This window comes from Lepisma saccharinum, chromosome 24 (genome assembly GCF_977018435.1).
Source record: "Lepisma saccharinum chromosome 24, izLepSacc3.1, whole genome shotgun sequence".
In the NCBI taxonomy this organism is placed as follows: domain Eukaryota; kingdom Metazoa; phylum Arthropoda; class Insecta; order Zygentoma; family Lepismatidae; genus Lepisma; species Lepisma saccharinum.
Window position 1 is genome coordinate 30,543,875 of NC_139252.1, and position 12,480 is coordinate 30,556,354.

Here is a 12,480-nt window from a genome sequence, read left to right on the forward strand (position 1 = left end):
ATAGTGAACGTTGAATGAGTGAGCGTCTTGGAGTTGCAGTGTGGAAAGTTTCCTTGCTCCGTGTTTTGTGTCTAGGCACTCTGAGGGAGAGTTCGTGGAGTGGGATGCTGCATCTTAGGTTTCCATTAATTATCTTATGTAGTAATTTCATATCTGCAACGTATCTACGTGATTCTGGAGTATTTATGTTTAAGTTTAAAAGCATATCTCTCTTAGGTAGGTGTCTCGAACGATGGAGAGGAAAAAGCTGAGAACACGCTCCATCTTGGAGGTATGAAAAGGGGCAGCCATGTTCCAGATGGGTAAACAGTATTCTAGAATGGGGGACACAAAAGTTTTGAAGTAAATGGAAAGTGCTTTCGGGTTATGGATTTCGGTGAATCTGTAAAGTAAGCCTAGCATACGCATTGCCTTTTTTTGTGATGGTTGATATGTGATTATCGAAAGTTAGTTTAGAATCTAGGAGGATACCTAGATCTCAGTGTTGTGCTTCTTTTGTTAGTGATGTCGGTGAGTGTATAATTACCTTCAAGAATGTTTTGCTTCAATGAAATTGTTATGTAAGAGCATTTCGAAGGGTTTGTGGTCAGTTTCCATCGCTTACACCATTCAGAGAATCTATTTATGTCATTTTGGAGAAGTTGCATGTCTGATGGCTGTTTTATTTCTCTCATAATCTTGCAATCATCAGCGAACATTAGAATTGTGCTTGAGATGGGGGAATTAAAGAGGTCTGTGAGATCATCCAGATATAATACAAATAACAGAGGGCCAAGAACGCTTCCTTGCGGCACGCCAGATATAACAGGAAGCCAGTTAGAATTAGTTCCAGGAAGTGTAACACGTTGTTGTCTATTTCTTAGATAGTCTTTCACTATTTTTAACGTGTTTCCAGTTATATTAAATCTGTTAGCTAATTTATGCAGTAAATAATGGTGATCCACTGAATCAAAAGCTTTGGACAGATCAAAGTACACAACATCCAACTGATTACGATTAGTAATTGCTTTTATGGCATAGGATTGCATAGAAGACAGATTGGTAAGGCATGAAGAATTTGGAAGAAAGCCGTGTTGTGCTTGGTTAATGTAAGGGGATGTGAATTTCAGAAGTCTATTTTTAGAACCTTTCCACAGACAATAGCAAGTGTGGAAAGGAGAGAAATGGGCCTGTAACATGTAGTATCGTTTGCATTGCCAGATTTAAAAATAGGAATGATATTTGCTATCTTCCATTGAGTGGGAAAGCAGCCTTCAGAGAAGCACCTATTGTATAACATTGCAAGAGGAGTAGCAAGTGAGTGAGCGGTTTTTTGAAGGAAAATAGTAGGAATATTGTCTGGTCCAGATGCTCGGTGAGAAGAAGAGGAGGTAAGGAAGTGCAAGACTTCACCTGGTTCTGTAAAGACGGTAGAAAGATGCATGATCTGCTTCACTTACAACATAAATACCCATAGCCGATCTCCGTGGTGGAGTGGTTAGCACCACGACACCGGAGGTCCCGGGTTCGAATTCCGGCTTAAGCATGGGTGTTTGTGAGTATCTCTTCACCATCACTCAACCTCATCTAGCCTAAAGTGGCAGAGCAGCTAAATAAAATGAACCAAATGAATGAACATCCAGAAAAATCGAAGGTAACAGTTGACTTTGGTTCCTAAAGCAGGAAGTAATTCAACCAGCGATTGCACTTAATACACCCAGAATGCCATTGGATTATGTTTTTTTTAAAATTCATCCGTATGTTTTAGAAGAAAATATTTTCTTTTAACGCAGACTTATCGAGTAATTCTGATTGAAGAACCACTCCCATCTTGTCACGGATGCTACATTTTACTCTTTTTGATGTAGGCGTGTTCCACCTACGTCACAAACTGTTGCATTGTGGCTTCGAGCAGCCATGGTTGAGGCCAGTTCTTGTAAGCATATGAAATCCAAGCCACAGGCATTCGTGATTAAAAACAAACGTGCAGTTGGTGCGGATGTAACGAACGCTACGTGGTGGATATTTCCTTGCCGCAAACATGGCGGCTGTGCGCTTGAAGTCCACCTATAATATATTGTAAATAACACATGTTTGACCTGAACCAATTACTTAAGTTAAATCCCGTTTATTTAGCTCTGTAGAAATTGATCATATGTTTGTCGCGGATGTTACGATGTCACACACCTGATCGATCGATTTTAAAAGACACGGCTGTCGGAAGCCAACGTGTTACCAGTTCAGGTGCAAATTGACATGAGTTGGCACCACTGTCCTCTTCTTCTCCGCAATCGTCCAGTATCGGTTGATAAGCCCGGTAGACAAAGCCCGGAGTTAGAAGATGCCAAAGGTTCCCCCCTTGTACATTTTCTCTTCGCCTCACTGATTCCTTTTCCGCGTCACCCGAGTGGAATCTTTTCTCTTGCTGTTCTTCCGAGCGATCGGCACCAGGTGAGGCTAATAGGCCTATAACTTTACCGTTAACGATTGAAGCGTGAGATCTAGCGGAGTATCTAGGGAGGAGATTACGTGTCATGGACGTTGGTCTGCTATTGGACATTTTGCCAAGGCTCTTCATGGAAGGCGCTGATTTCTGACGTTCCCTTTACCCACAGTCCTTTGCGATATATACTCTTAGTGTGGTAGTTGATCTTTGGGGAGTTATTTAGACCCCTCCCCCACCTTCATTAGTGTAATTAAGCTTTAGTGTGCTCAAAATTAGAACTGAAGGCCAACATCTTACTGGTGGAAGTAGTGTTTTGAGATTTATTTTTGTTTCTCCGGAAAGAAATTACACGACTTTCTATCTTTCCACATTTGTGTTATTCTGGATAGTAGCGACGCCAGAATATTTTGATTGGGGGGAGGAAGCAGAGTGGTAGGTAGGGATACATTAAATTCTCCTGTAGGAAAATAATTATATACTGACTTGATAGTGATATTGACTTTTCGCTTACACATACACCGTGCACACTTGAGTTCTATTCACTACTTACTCCATCTTGAATTCACACTTGCAAGGGTTATCACAGAATTTTACGACATCTGGGGTCCCGGGTTCGAATCCCGTTGTTGTTGTTTGAGTGTTCGCTTCATCAATTTCATCATATTAGCACTTACCCCATCTTCGCGATTAGCCAGAAGTGACAGAAGAACGAACTAAAATTAGACAAATAAATCAATTCTCACTTGCAGTTCCTTCCACTACTTTACCCATTCTTAATTTTATTTCAAAAAAGCGACAGCAGCAAAAATTTCTAGGGAAGATAATGAGACGTTTGTACTCCATACCCATCATTCGGCCATCCTGGCTTCGCTAACCTCTATGGAATCCACATAGCTGTCGATAGTATTTACTCGTTCAAGCTAATGATTTGGCCAATTCGACTAATTTCGTTTGTCCTTTATCTACTATTATCTTTTTTATCAGCATTTCCATTTAATGATACTATTATAACATTTACTTTTTTTCGGATATTCCAAGGCAGGTTTGTTAAAATTATACCGAAAATTGTGTGATGACATCACCTATATGTCTTTGATTTTATGAAGAATAATAGTATTATCATTAACTGCTTGTGTGATGCAATTCATTTCCAATATGCGTTAACTTACATTGAATTATCATTGGGAAAGTTTCATTTTAAAAAATGCACTCCAGAACGGTTGTGTTATGCAAATTTGTGGCGACTAATGTCATATGAAAATTCACATTTGAGCAAGACCATCGTGGTATTGTAGATTACCCGTTTCTGAAGTACGTTTCTGTGTACGCCGACTGGCGCTAGTTGACGTTCAGATTGTCTTGATAACAATTATTGTGAATCTGTGCGTTCATGTACAATTTTTTTATGGAAATACTTCAGTTCGAAGAATTATGTAAAGACATAACCTTGTAGTCTCAGATAGCTAGTGTTTAATAGCTTAAAATGTGTCGTCAGAACCATAGCCTGATGCGTTTTTCATTTATCATCTGCTTCTTGAATGGCTCTAGTTGAACTCGAACCGACACGTGCTGAATTTCTGCTCCGTATAGTTTCTCCGGACAGTTTTATTGTCCAGAAATTCATCTGGAAGCACATCAAGACCATTTCCAGAGGACTTCTGGAAGAAGAACGGCCAGACGACATGTAACTGGGGGGGAAGAAAAGTCACATATCTCAACTGCATTCCAACCTCGCATGAATGTTGATGAAACACAGCATAGTCGTCCGCATGATGAGAAGCTTGTTTTATCTACTTCTTCCCCTTGCACGTTTTTCATCCCTGGGCTCCCTCTAGCAGTTTGTTCGTCCATGGCAGGAATGGCGGCAGGTGCGATTGCAATAAGGGGCTCGGGAAGAGCCACTTCAATCAGACAAGGATAGTTGCCACACATCTTCACCTTAACTTATCTCTCCAGCGACTACTGGGCGTCCTATCGTGTCGGCATCTTTTGTGTGTGGATCTCGATGATGCTGCAGACGGCATTTCTCATAAATTTAATGTTGTACTTTGATTTTATGCGCGTATAATTCTCTCCCGCGGTCTGCCAGCCGAAAGCTTGACGGGCGAACAAGTGACGATCTGGGCATTACATGTTTCCTCCGTTGAGGATTGGATAAGAAATCCCGTGGAAGAAAACGACGATCGTCTGGCAACAGTAGACGGTAGAGGAAGGAGAGCTGGAGATTTTTAATATGGCGGCCAGCTAGCACCATTTTCCTGCAATAAAAGAAGTTTTAGGTTACATTATTAGACGATAAAGTGCACAAATGTGATGTGGATTTGAATTGACATTTTTGACCACTTATTCTGCTTATAAACACACGTTAGAAATTGTGCGAGAGTATAATAATCATTAAAAGAAGGCACATTATATTAAAAACTATAATTTGGGTTGATTTCAATGTAAGTTTTGGATCAACTACTACATCTCGAGTAAAGATATTTATTATTAATTATTTATAACGTTTAAAATTCCAAGAAAACTGTAGAGTTGTAGAGTTAAATTGAATTTAATGTTAAATATACTAAACAGATATTTTTTTTAGAAAAGATGTGCAGATGTTCTACATAGAGTAGAATATGATATAGTACGTTTGATATTAATTACTATACATTAAAGGATACGATATATATTACGTGACCATACTCTGTTTATTGTAAAGAGGAGATTAACATTCAAATTAATAATCCAATTCTATTGTTTTGGCCTGTTATTTTATTATTTTGTTTGATAATCATAGATTTAAAGTAGGTAACCAACAAATTGTCCATCAATACTTGCTATAATAAAACCAAGTTTAATCTATAATTGTACACAAGATTACATAGGCTTCCTTTTCTTTCTTTTTTGCATACTAAACAGCAGAACTGAAAAAGTACTCGATAATGTTCGTCCTTCGGTGTCACTTATCGGTAACTCGGAAACTGTTGCAACTACAAAAGCAAAACTTGGCGTGATAGATTACCAAATAGTAGCTGAATTCCTCATAAATTATACCGCTGTGGTCGTGAGAGGCAGCAATCAATTCCATGAGATATATCGATATCTCAGGAACTGTTAAATTTAGTCGAATGTAGGATTAACAAATTCTACTTGAATGTACCACAAATTTTAAAGATCGGCCCTCCCCGTCTCTGAATGAGAGCAGAAAGATCGATATATTTTTTACGTTGCAATATCTTGCAATATCTTCGAAACTGCGCCATAAAAAATAGAGATGGAGAGACAATATTTGCGTATTCTTGTACTCCACACTCGGAGAACTAAATGCATCATAGGGGGGTTGATGCACCAGAATGCATCGATTGATGCACTAAAGTGTGTTTTATGGCTTCTTCAAAGAATCAGATTCACATTTGATGCATTTGGGTGCATTTTTGTATGTCGTGAAAGAAACACCAAAGTGCATCACTTAATTCAAGCGAGGATTTATTTCGGTCTAGATGCACTTCAATGCATCAGTTGATATTCCTTGATGCACCTTCCTGCATCTTTTTCGATGATGCACCTAAACGTTTGGTCTGAACTGCAGAGTTTTTGTTGCTCAGACGAAACGAATTCAATGCATCATCAAAAAAGATGCATTCTGGTGCATCAAAACGCATCAACTGATGCATTGAAGTGCATCTCGACTGAAAGGAATCCACACTTGAATCAAATGATGCACTTTGGTGTTTCATTCACGACATACAACAATGCACCCAAATGCATCAAATGTGAATCTGATTCTTTGATAAAACACACTTTAGTGCATCAACGATGCATTCTGGTGCATCAATCCATATGATGCATTTAGTTTCCTGTGTGCATGGCGGTAGTCTTAAGAGTTTGAACCTAGCAATGCATTTTTGGTGCATCATGGACACAGCTAGATTATCTTGTTTGTTTTAAATGGTGTGTGTATGTACAATTCCCGCATAGCCAAGTGGTTGGAACTTTCGCACATTCGATCCTAGGTGTTGACCCAGCATTACGAGGACGACTAGGAATCTAGTTGAAAGGAATAGCGATGTAGAAAGCCAGATAACAGCGGCTATGGTGTAACGAGTGCACTCACAGTCCCCGAAATGACGTGTCATTCATACCCCGGCACGGAGTCAAACGTCGTTATGTGTACGGGAGACCGGTCGTGACTCTCACGGTCCAGGTTTTCAAGTTCGGTACTGAGACGGTCGTTTATTGTCGTACTAATGCGAGGCGGAGATAAATACCTTGAAATGTTACACTGTTTTGTTTACCTTTGATATGTAGATTCGAACAATTATAACACACTTATAGCATAATATCCGATACCTGAAAAACGTCAAATAACAACACTGACGACCGGTAAAAAGTGAAAATATATTGTAACAACAAAAAAATATTGCAATCAACAACTGTTTACAAGCCTCCTCAATCTCTCACTCATTCACTCTATCTCTCTTTCACACATCTGAGGTATTTTTACATGTGAAGTATAGATACAAATCATGGATCTCATTAACATATCAGTTTTAAACCTTTATGTGAATTTAGGATATTTGTCTGCCAGCTCCTGTGCTCTTTTAAATTAATTTATGTGCCAGTCCTCAGAAAGCGGTTAACTAAGACAATTAGGTCGGCGTGGTTAAATCTTTCGTTCGAATGAACGTATGCATCCAGTCGTAAGCCGAACTTTAACAAGTTTCTCGGACGGGGGTAATACACATGAGCCTCTCTCGTCCAATGAGAACAACTACACCGTTACATAGTGATGCAAAACTTAATCGGCTCCAGCTGCCGGAATACACAAATCAATCGCCGGCGCGAGCAAAAATTACATAAAAAACCACTATGCAACAAATAATACTACTTCACGCGTACGACCTTGCAATATAAAATTACGGTTTCCACAATTAAAAAGGACTCATCAGTCAAGTATTGACAAATTAAATGGCGCGACGGGGCGGTCGGTTACACAAAAATGGAGCACACTTTGACAATTTACACTAACAATTAAAGTAATGGAATGGAGCTTCCAACTCTGAATGCAGACAATTAAATTAGAACATCTGAACATGAAATGACCCTTTTTTTATAACAATACCAAAAATTACACAGGCCTGCGAAATTGAAGTTGTTGAAAAATACAAGAGACGTGTTCGCTGAGTTTTATGTTATTGGGTGTGCTGATTTCGAAAATGACCTCCATTTTTTTGCATCACGTCAGGATTTTTTGTAAAATCGATATCAATATTTTTGCTAAAATCATATGTGAAAAGGAATTTTCGCGAACAATTTTGCATGCACTATCTGGCAACAGTGGTTTTGATCCATTTAAATCTATGTAAAATCGATGCTTGGTGATGCAAATTGATTTATTGGCAATTGATTTTATTTTTTATAGGTTTAAATGGAAGAAAACCACTGTTGCCAGATCGCACGAGCCGCCTCTGGTCGAGAGAAAAACACAAAATTCCCTTGCGTTTACACTTTTAACATCTCATTATGGTGAAGTTTCTAGAAAAAAAGCACCAACGTATTATGTTCATTTGTGTTTATTACGGTAACGTACATAAAATAGACGATTGACCACGAGGAGCAATGTATGTGTACATGAACGTTTGACACAAATTGTAAACTGAACAAACAACAAAACCAAACACAAACAAAGTTTATATTTACGTACGTACCCTTTTGCCTTTGAAACTTCTTTTTGACGTTCTTCTTTTATATGCAATCTCAGGCCTCTCTCGTGTTAACATCCAACAGTAGTCGGCGAGCATGTTCTTGTCCCATCGTCCTTGATATTTGCGCTCCATATCTTTAATATCTTGGCGGAACCTTTCACCCTGTTCTTCGCTGACTGCTCCTAAATTTTCGGGGATATAGTCCACATGTGAGTGAAGGAAATGTAGTTTGACACTCATAGAGCAACCCAACGCTTGAAATTTGTCCAGCATATTCATAACAATTGCTTTATAGTCAGGATCCTTGTAATTCCCCAGAAATTAACTGACCACATCTTTGAAGGCAACCCAAGCTTCTCTCTCCTTTGTTGTCATGCTAGTCTCAAAGTCTTTATCCTTCATGAGCTTGCGGATATCTGGACCAACAAAGATTCCCTCTGTCAACTTGGCTGCGGATAAACCTGGAAACTTTTTGCACAGGTATTAGAAACAATCGCCATCTTTTGGAATAGCCTTGACAAATTGCTTCATTACACCTAATTTGATATGCAACGGGGGTAACAATACTTTTTTTGGGTCAACTAAGCTGTTCCGAATCACATTCTTGGTGCCTGGTTCAAGATTTTGTCTTTTAGCCCATTCTTTCTTGACCCAATGTTGAGTCTTTGCACGGCTGTCCCACTCACAAATGAAGCATGGGAACTTTGTATATCCACCTTGTTGACCAAGAAGCATGGAGATAACTTTTAAATCACCGCAAATGGTCCAAATGTGGTCGGCATATTTTATTTTGTTGAGGACGAGAGCCAGGTTTCATAGCGTTCTTGTAAATGTACCGAGTGTGCAACTGGTACAGATGCATACTGGCTTCCGTGATGAAGAAGGACAGCTTTCAGGCTCCTTGTCGATGAATCTATAAACAGCCTCCATTGATCTTTATCGTAGGTGATATTAAATTTGCTCATCAATCCGGGAACATCAGAACAATAGACCAGGTTCTCCGCTTCCTCAAAGTACTGAACAAAGTCCTTTTCTCGATTCCTGTACAAATAAAACGTGGTTCCTTTGGCCAATAAATGTTTTTCCTTCAATCTGGAGCCCAACAATTCAGCTGCCTCTTTCGAAAGTCCCAGATCTCTAGTCAGATCATTAAGTTCAACCTGAGAGAAGGGCTGAGGTGAATCGCCTCCAGAGGGCTTATATTCGGTATCGGGGCCTTGGCCGTCTGGATGTTCCGAGTCTGAAGACTCTGAAGAGATGACTGGTAATTCAGTTGGAGGCAAAGGCACTGGCACATCAGGTCCATGAGGAAAGGGGCGTATGGCCGATAGAATGTTCTCAGGATAAGAGATTAGCTTGTGATTTTCTCGGTTATACCCACGGACATGGCAGGCACAAAAGTAACAGTCATCACAGTGGTTCCTCGGCTCCCTCCATGTCATAGGAATTCCAAAGCGTAAAGCAGTCTTCTTTCCGTTGAGCCATAAGCGTAGATCATTGAGACACTGCACACACACACTTTATGAGGAGCCCACGATTTGTCCTGGTCTCAGAGTTTCATGCCAAAATACGAAAGATAAAGTTTCCTTACATAGTTTGTAATGCTCCTCATGCGATGTTTAAGAGCACTATATTCGCCGCATATGTAACAGAAGTCATCTGGCACATTTTCACAACTTCTCGAACTCGAAGCCATGGTTCACAAAACGCACAGAGGAAAGAACCAGTTACAATTGTGTTTGTGATGCAGTTTCCACTTGTCACTGTATCAGCGCACGCACGACACTACACATGAAAGACAAATTGAGACGAACTTACAAATTTCCACGTCTTTTATCTTACTATGAACATGGTAAGTACATGATCTGCTGGGTTAAAGAGCGACAAACTGAGTCCCTCATGAGGACATCTGCTTTATATCGTTTCTGCTGCCTCCAGACAAGTCGCGAGAATTCAGTCTTACGAATAACACGTTCAGGATCAATCCAGATAAAGCTCGACACAACTGGAAGGTGACTGCCGATTACGCTGGCTTAGCGAGCGTTCCTGCACAGTCGGCGAACCAAGATAAGGATTTGCGCGACGCTATTGGTCGAGAGCGATTGCGACGGGGAGGGAGGGACGTCGATGGGGGGGGAGTCACCGAGGGGTATCGTTTCACCACGGTAGAATGATGGTCAGGCAGGGAGGAAAGATATTCCACGCCTAAACAACATATTAATGGTAAATGTTCATACAAATCCACGTACAATTAAATTTTTCAAGAAAACGTGACGTGATAGACATTTTTCTTTATTTTTTTTTGAACTCAGCACTACAAAATACATAAAGTTCACCTATCACTTCCCTTGTATTTTTTTCATTGCAGGCCTGTTTTATCAGACACGGAAGTTAGTTTCGGGGTACCTGAGTCACTTTGCAAATAAGTGAGACTTCGGCGTTAACAGTACGGTGGTGATACTAACAATGCATGTTTACATGGACATAGACCATCTGACGCATAGTCTACCGGACCCTGCTACGTTGCGTGGTCATTCATCTCTCCTGGACGCGGGACTTGCATACGGTTCCTTTGTGGAGAAATTGTTCTCCGAGGTCGATCGCGACGAAGGATGATTGTGACGATATGGTGTTCTTGCACCTCCTCAGTACTTCGGGCGTTCGTCTTGTCACTAGCGTCGGGTGTACGTGGTCACGCGCCGGTCCGGAATCTCTCTAGTGTCGGGCATCAATTGGACGTCGATCTGGAGTCCTCCTCTCTCTCTCTCTCTCTCTGGTAACGGGCTTCGGTTGGAACGTCCTTCGGGCTTTGGCGTCGTTTTTGGCGCTGGCTGGCTGGCTTCACCGGATCATGGCGATGCATCGTTGCAGGCGTCAGGGAAGTCGACGGACTCCCTTCTCTATCTCCTTTAGCCGCCCATTATTATGTAGTCCACGCTTGGCAAGAACAAATCACCGCGTAATACTTCACCAAAATAAGGCGCACACTGGTAACTCTCTATCTGCAATTCGCTCACGGTACGTAAGAAAACGAAGTCCACGGACACAATAATAATCATGCGAGAGTGTAGCGCGGAGATGCTCCTCTATGAAATCCGGGTAAAAACTGTGTCTGGAATCGTAGTACTCTGGGTTTTATACCACTTTCGAATTTTGTCCCTTGAGAAGCACGCTAAAGTGGCTTGGCTTCGGTTTCCGAGGAGATGGAAATGACCTCTGTTCATTGTCTTGAAACGCGGTCACTAGTCCGTCCTCGATCCTTTCAGGCTTGGGCTACAGCTGATTTTCCTGGTCATCCGTGAAGAATGGGTTCGCCCACCCGCTGTGACTTCTAGCCCGGTCCCGACGAAAATAATCCTTCCTTTTCTCCGCGTTGGTGTAAATATGTCATGTTCTAAGCAATGACAGTTCGGCTGTCACTCAGGAAAAAACGTCTCCCAACTCCCGACGTCTGGATCGGATACAAATTTATCCACAAAATAAGTCAAACCTCACACTTTTATATTTGAATATAAAATGAATCGATAAACAAAAAATAATTTATATCGAACGGCGTTTCACAAGTCACTAGATACCCTGACAATGGGACTCGAACTCGACGCGCTGACCACAAGGCCCTCGAAGGGATGTTGCGTCTGCTTTATCTTTATACTGCATCGAACTGAAAATGAGATGTACGAGGGGTGACTGAAAAGTTCTCGGCCTACCCATGAAGGATGGTACGGAGCTCAATCGTTCATGGCCATTTTTCATCATAGTCCCCTTTCAGCGCCACACACTTTTGCCACCGGTGCTGCAGGCCCATGATACCTTCCTTGTAGAATGTTTCATCCTGCATTGGAAAAAAGTACTCCACCGCAACCATGACGTCATCATCTGTTGGAAAATGGGTTCCACCTAGGTATTGCTTGAGCTTAGGAAACAGATGAAAGTCTGAGGGAGCCAAATCTGGCGAGTAGGGCGGGTGTGGAAGCAGTTCGAAGCCGCAGCACTCGATGTAGACATTGCAATGGTGGACACGTGTGAAGGTGCGTTGTCTTGGTGGAAAAGAACGCGCTTCTTGAACATTTCCACGACGTTTCGCCTTGATGGCCTCCCGCAAACCATTCCCGTACCATTTCTCCTGTCGTGAACTTATTTTGATGCAATTCAGTGTATTTATTGGAGTAACAAGGGGTACCCTCCCCTCTCAGAAACAGCCTAAAATTTGTATTATTTACTGTTGTATAATGTAGCGTGTATTTATTTCTGCAGAACTTGCATAAAATGTTATAAGCAGATTGTTATCATATAACTTTACATTGACAGTGCCTGCTAAAATTTATGCGTACCACTATTAATTCCGCCACCGTACGAGCCGGTCCC

At 41.1% G+C, this 12,480-nt stretch overlaps 1 long non-coding RNA gene across 2 annotated transcripts in view; it reads left to right on the forward strand.

The window, feature by feature from the left end:
- LOC145978446 (uncharacterized) overlaps nt 1-12,480 on the forward strand; it is a 430,067-nt gene that overhangs the window by 50,890 nt on the left and 366,697 nt on the right. The gene's annotated exons all lie outside the window — the stretch shown is intronic.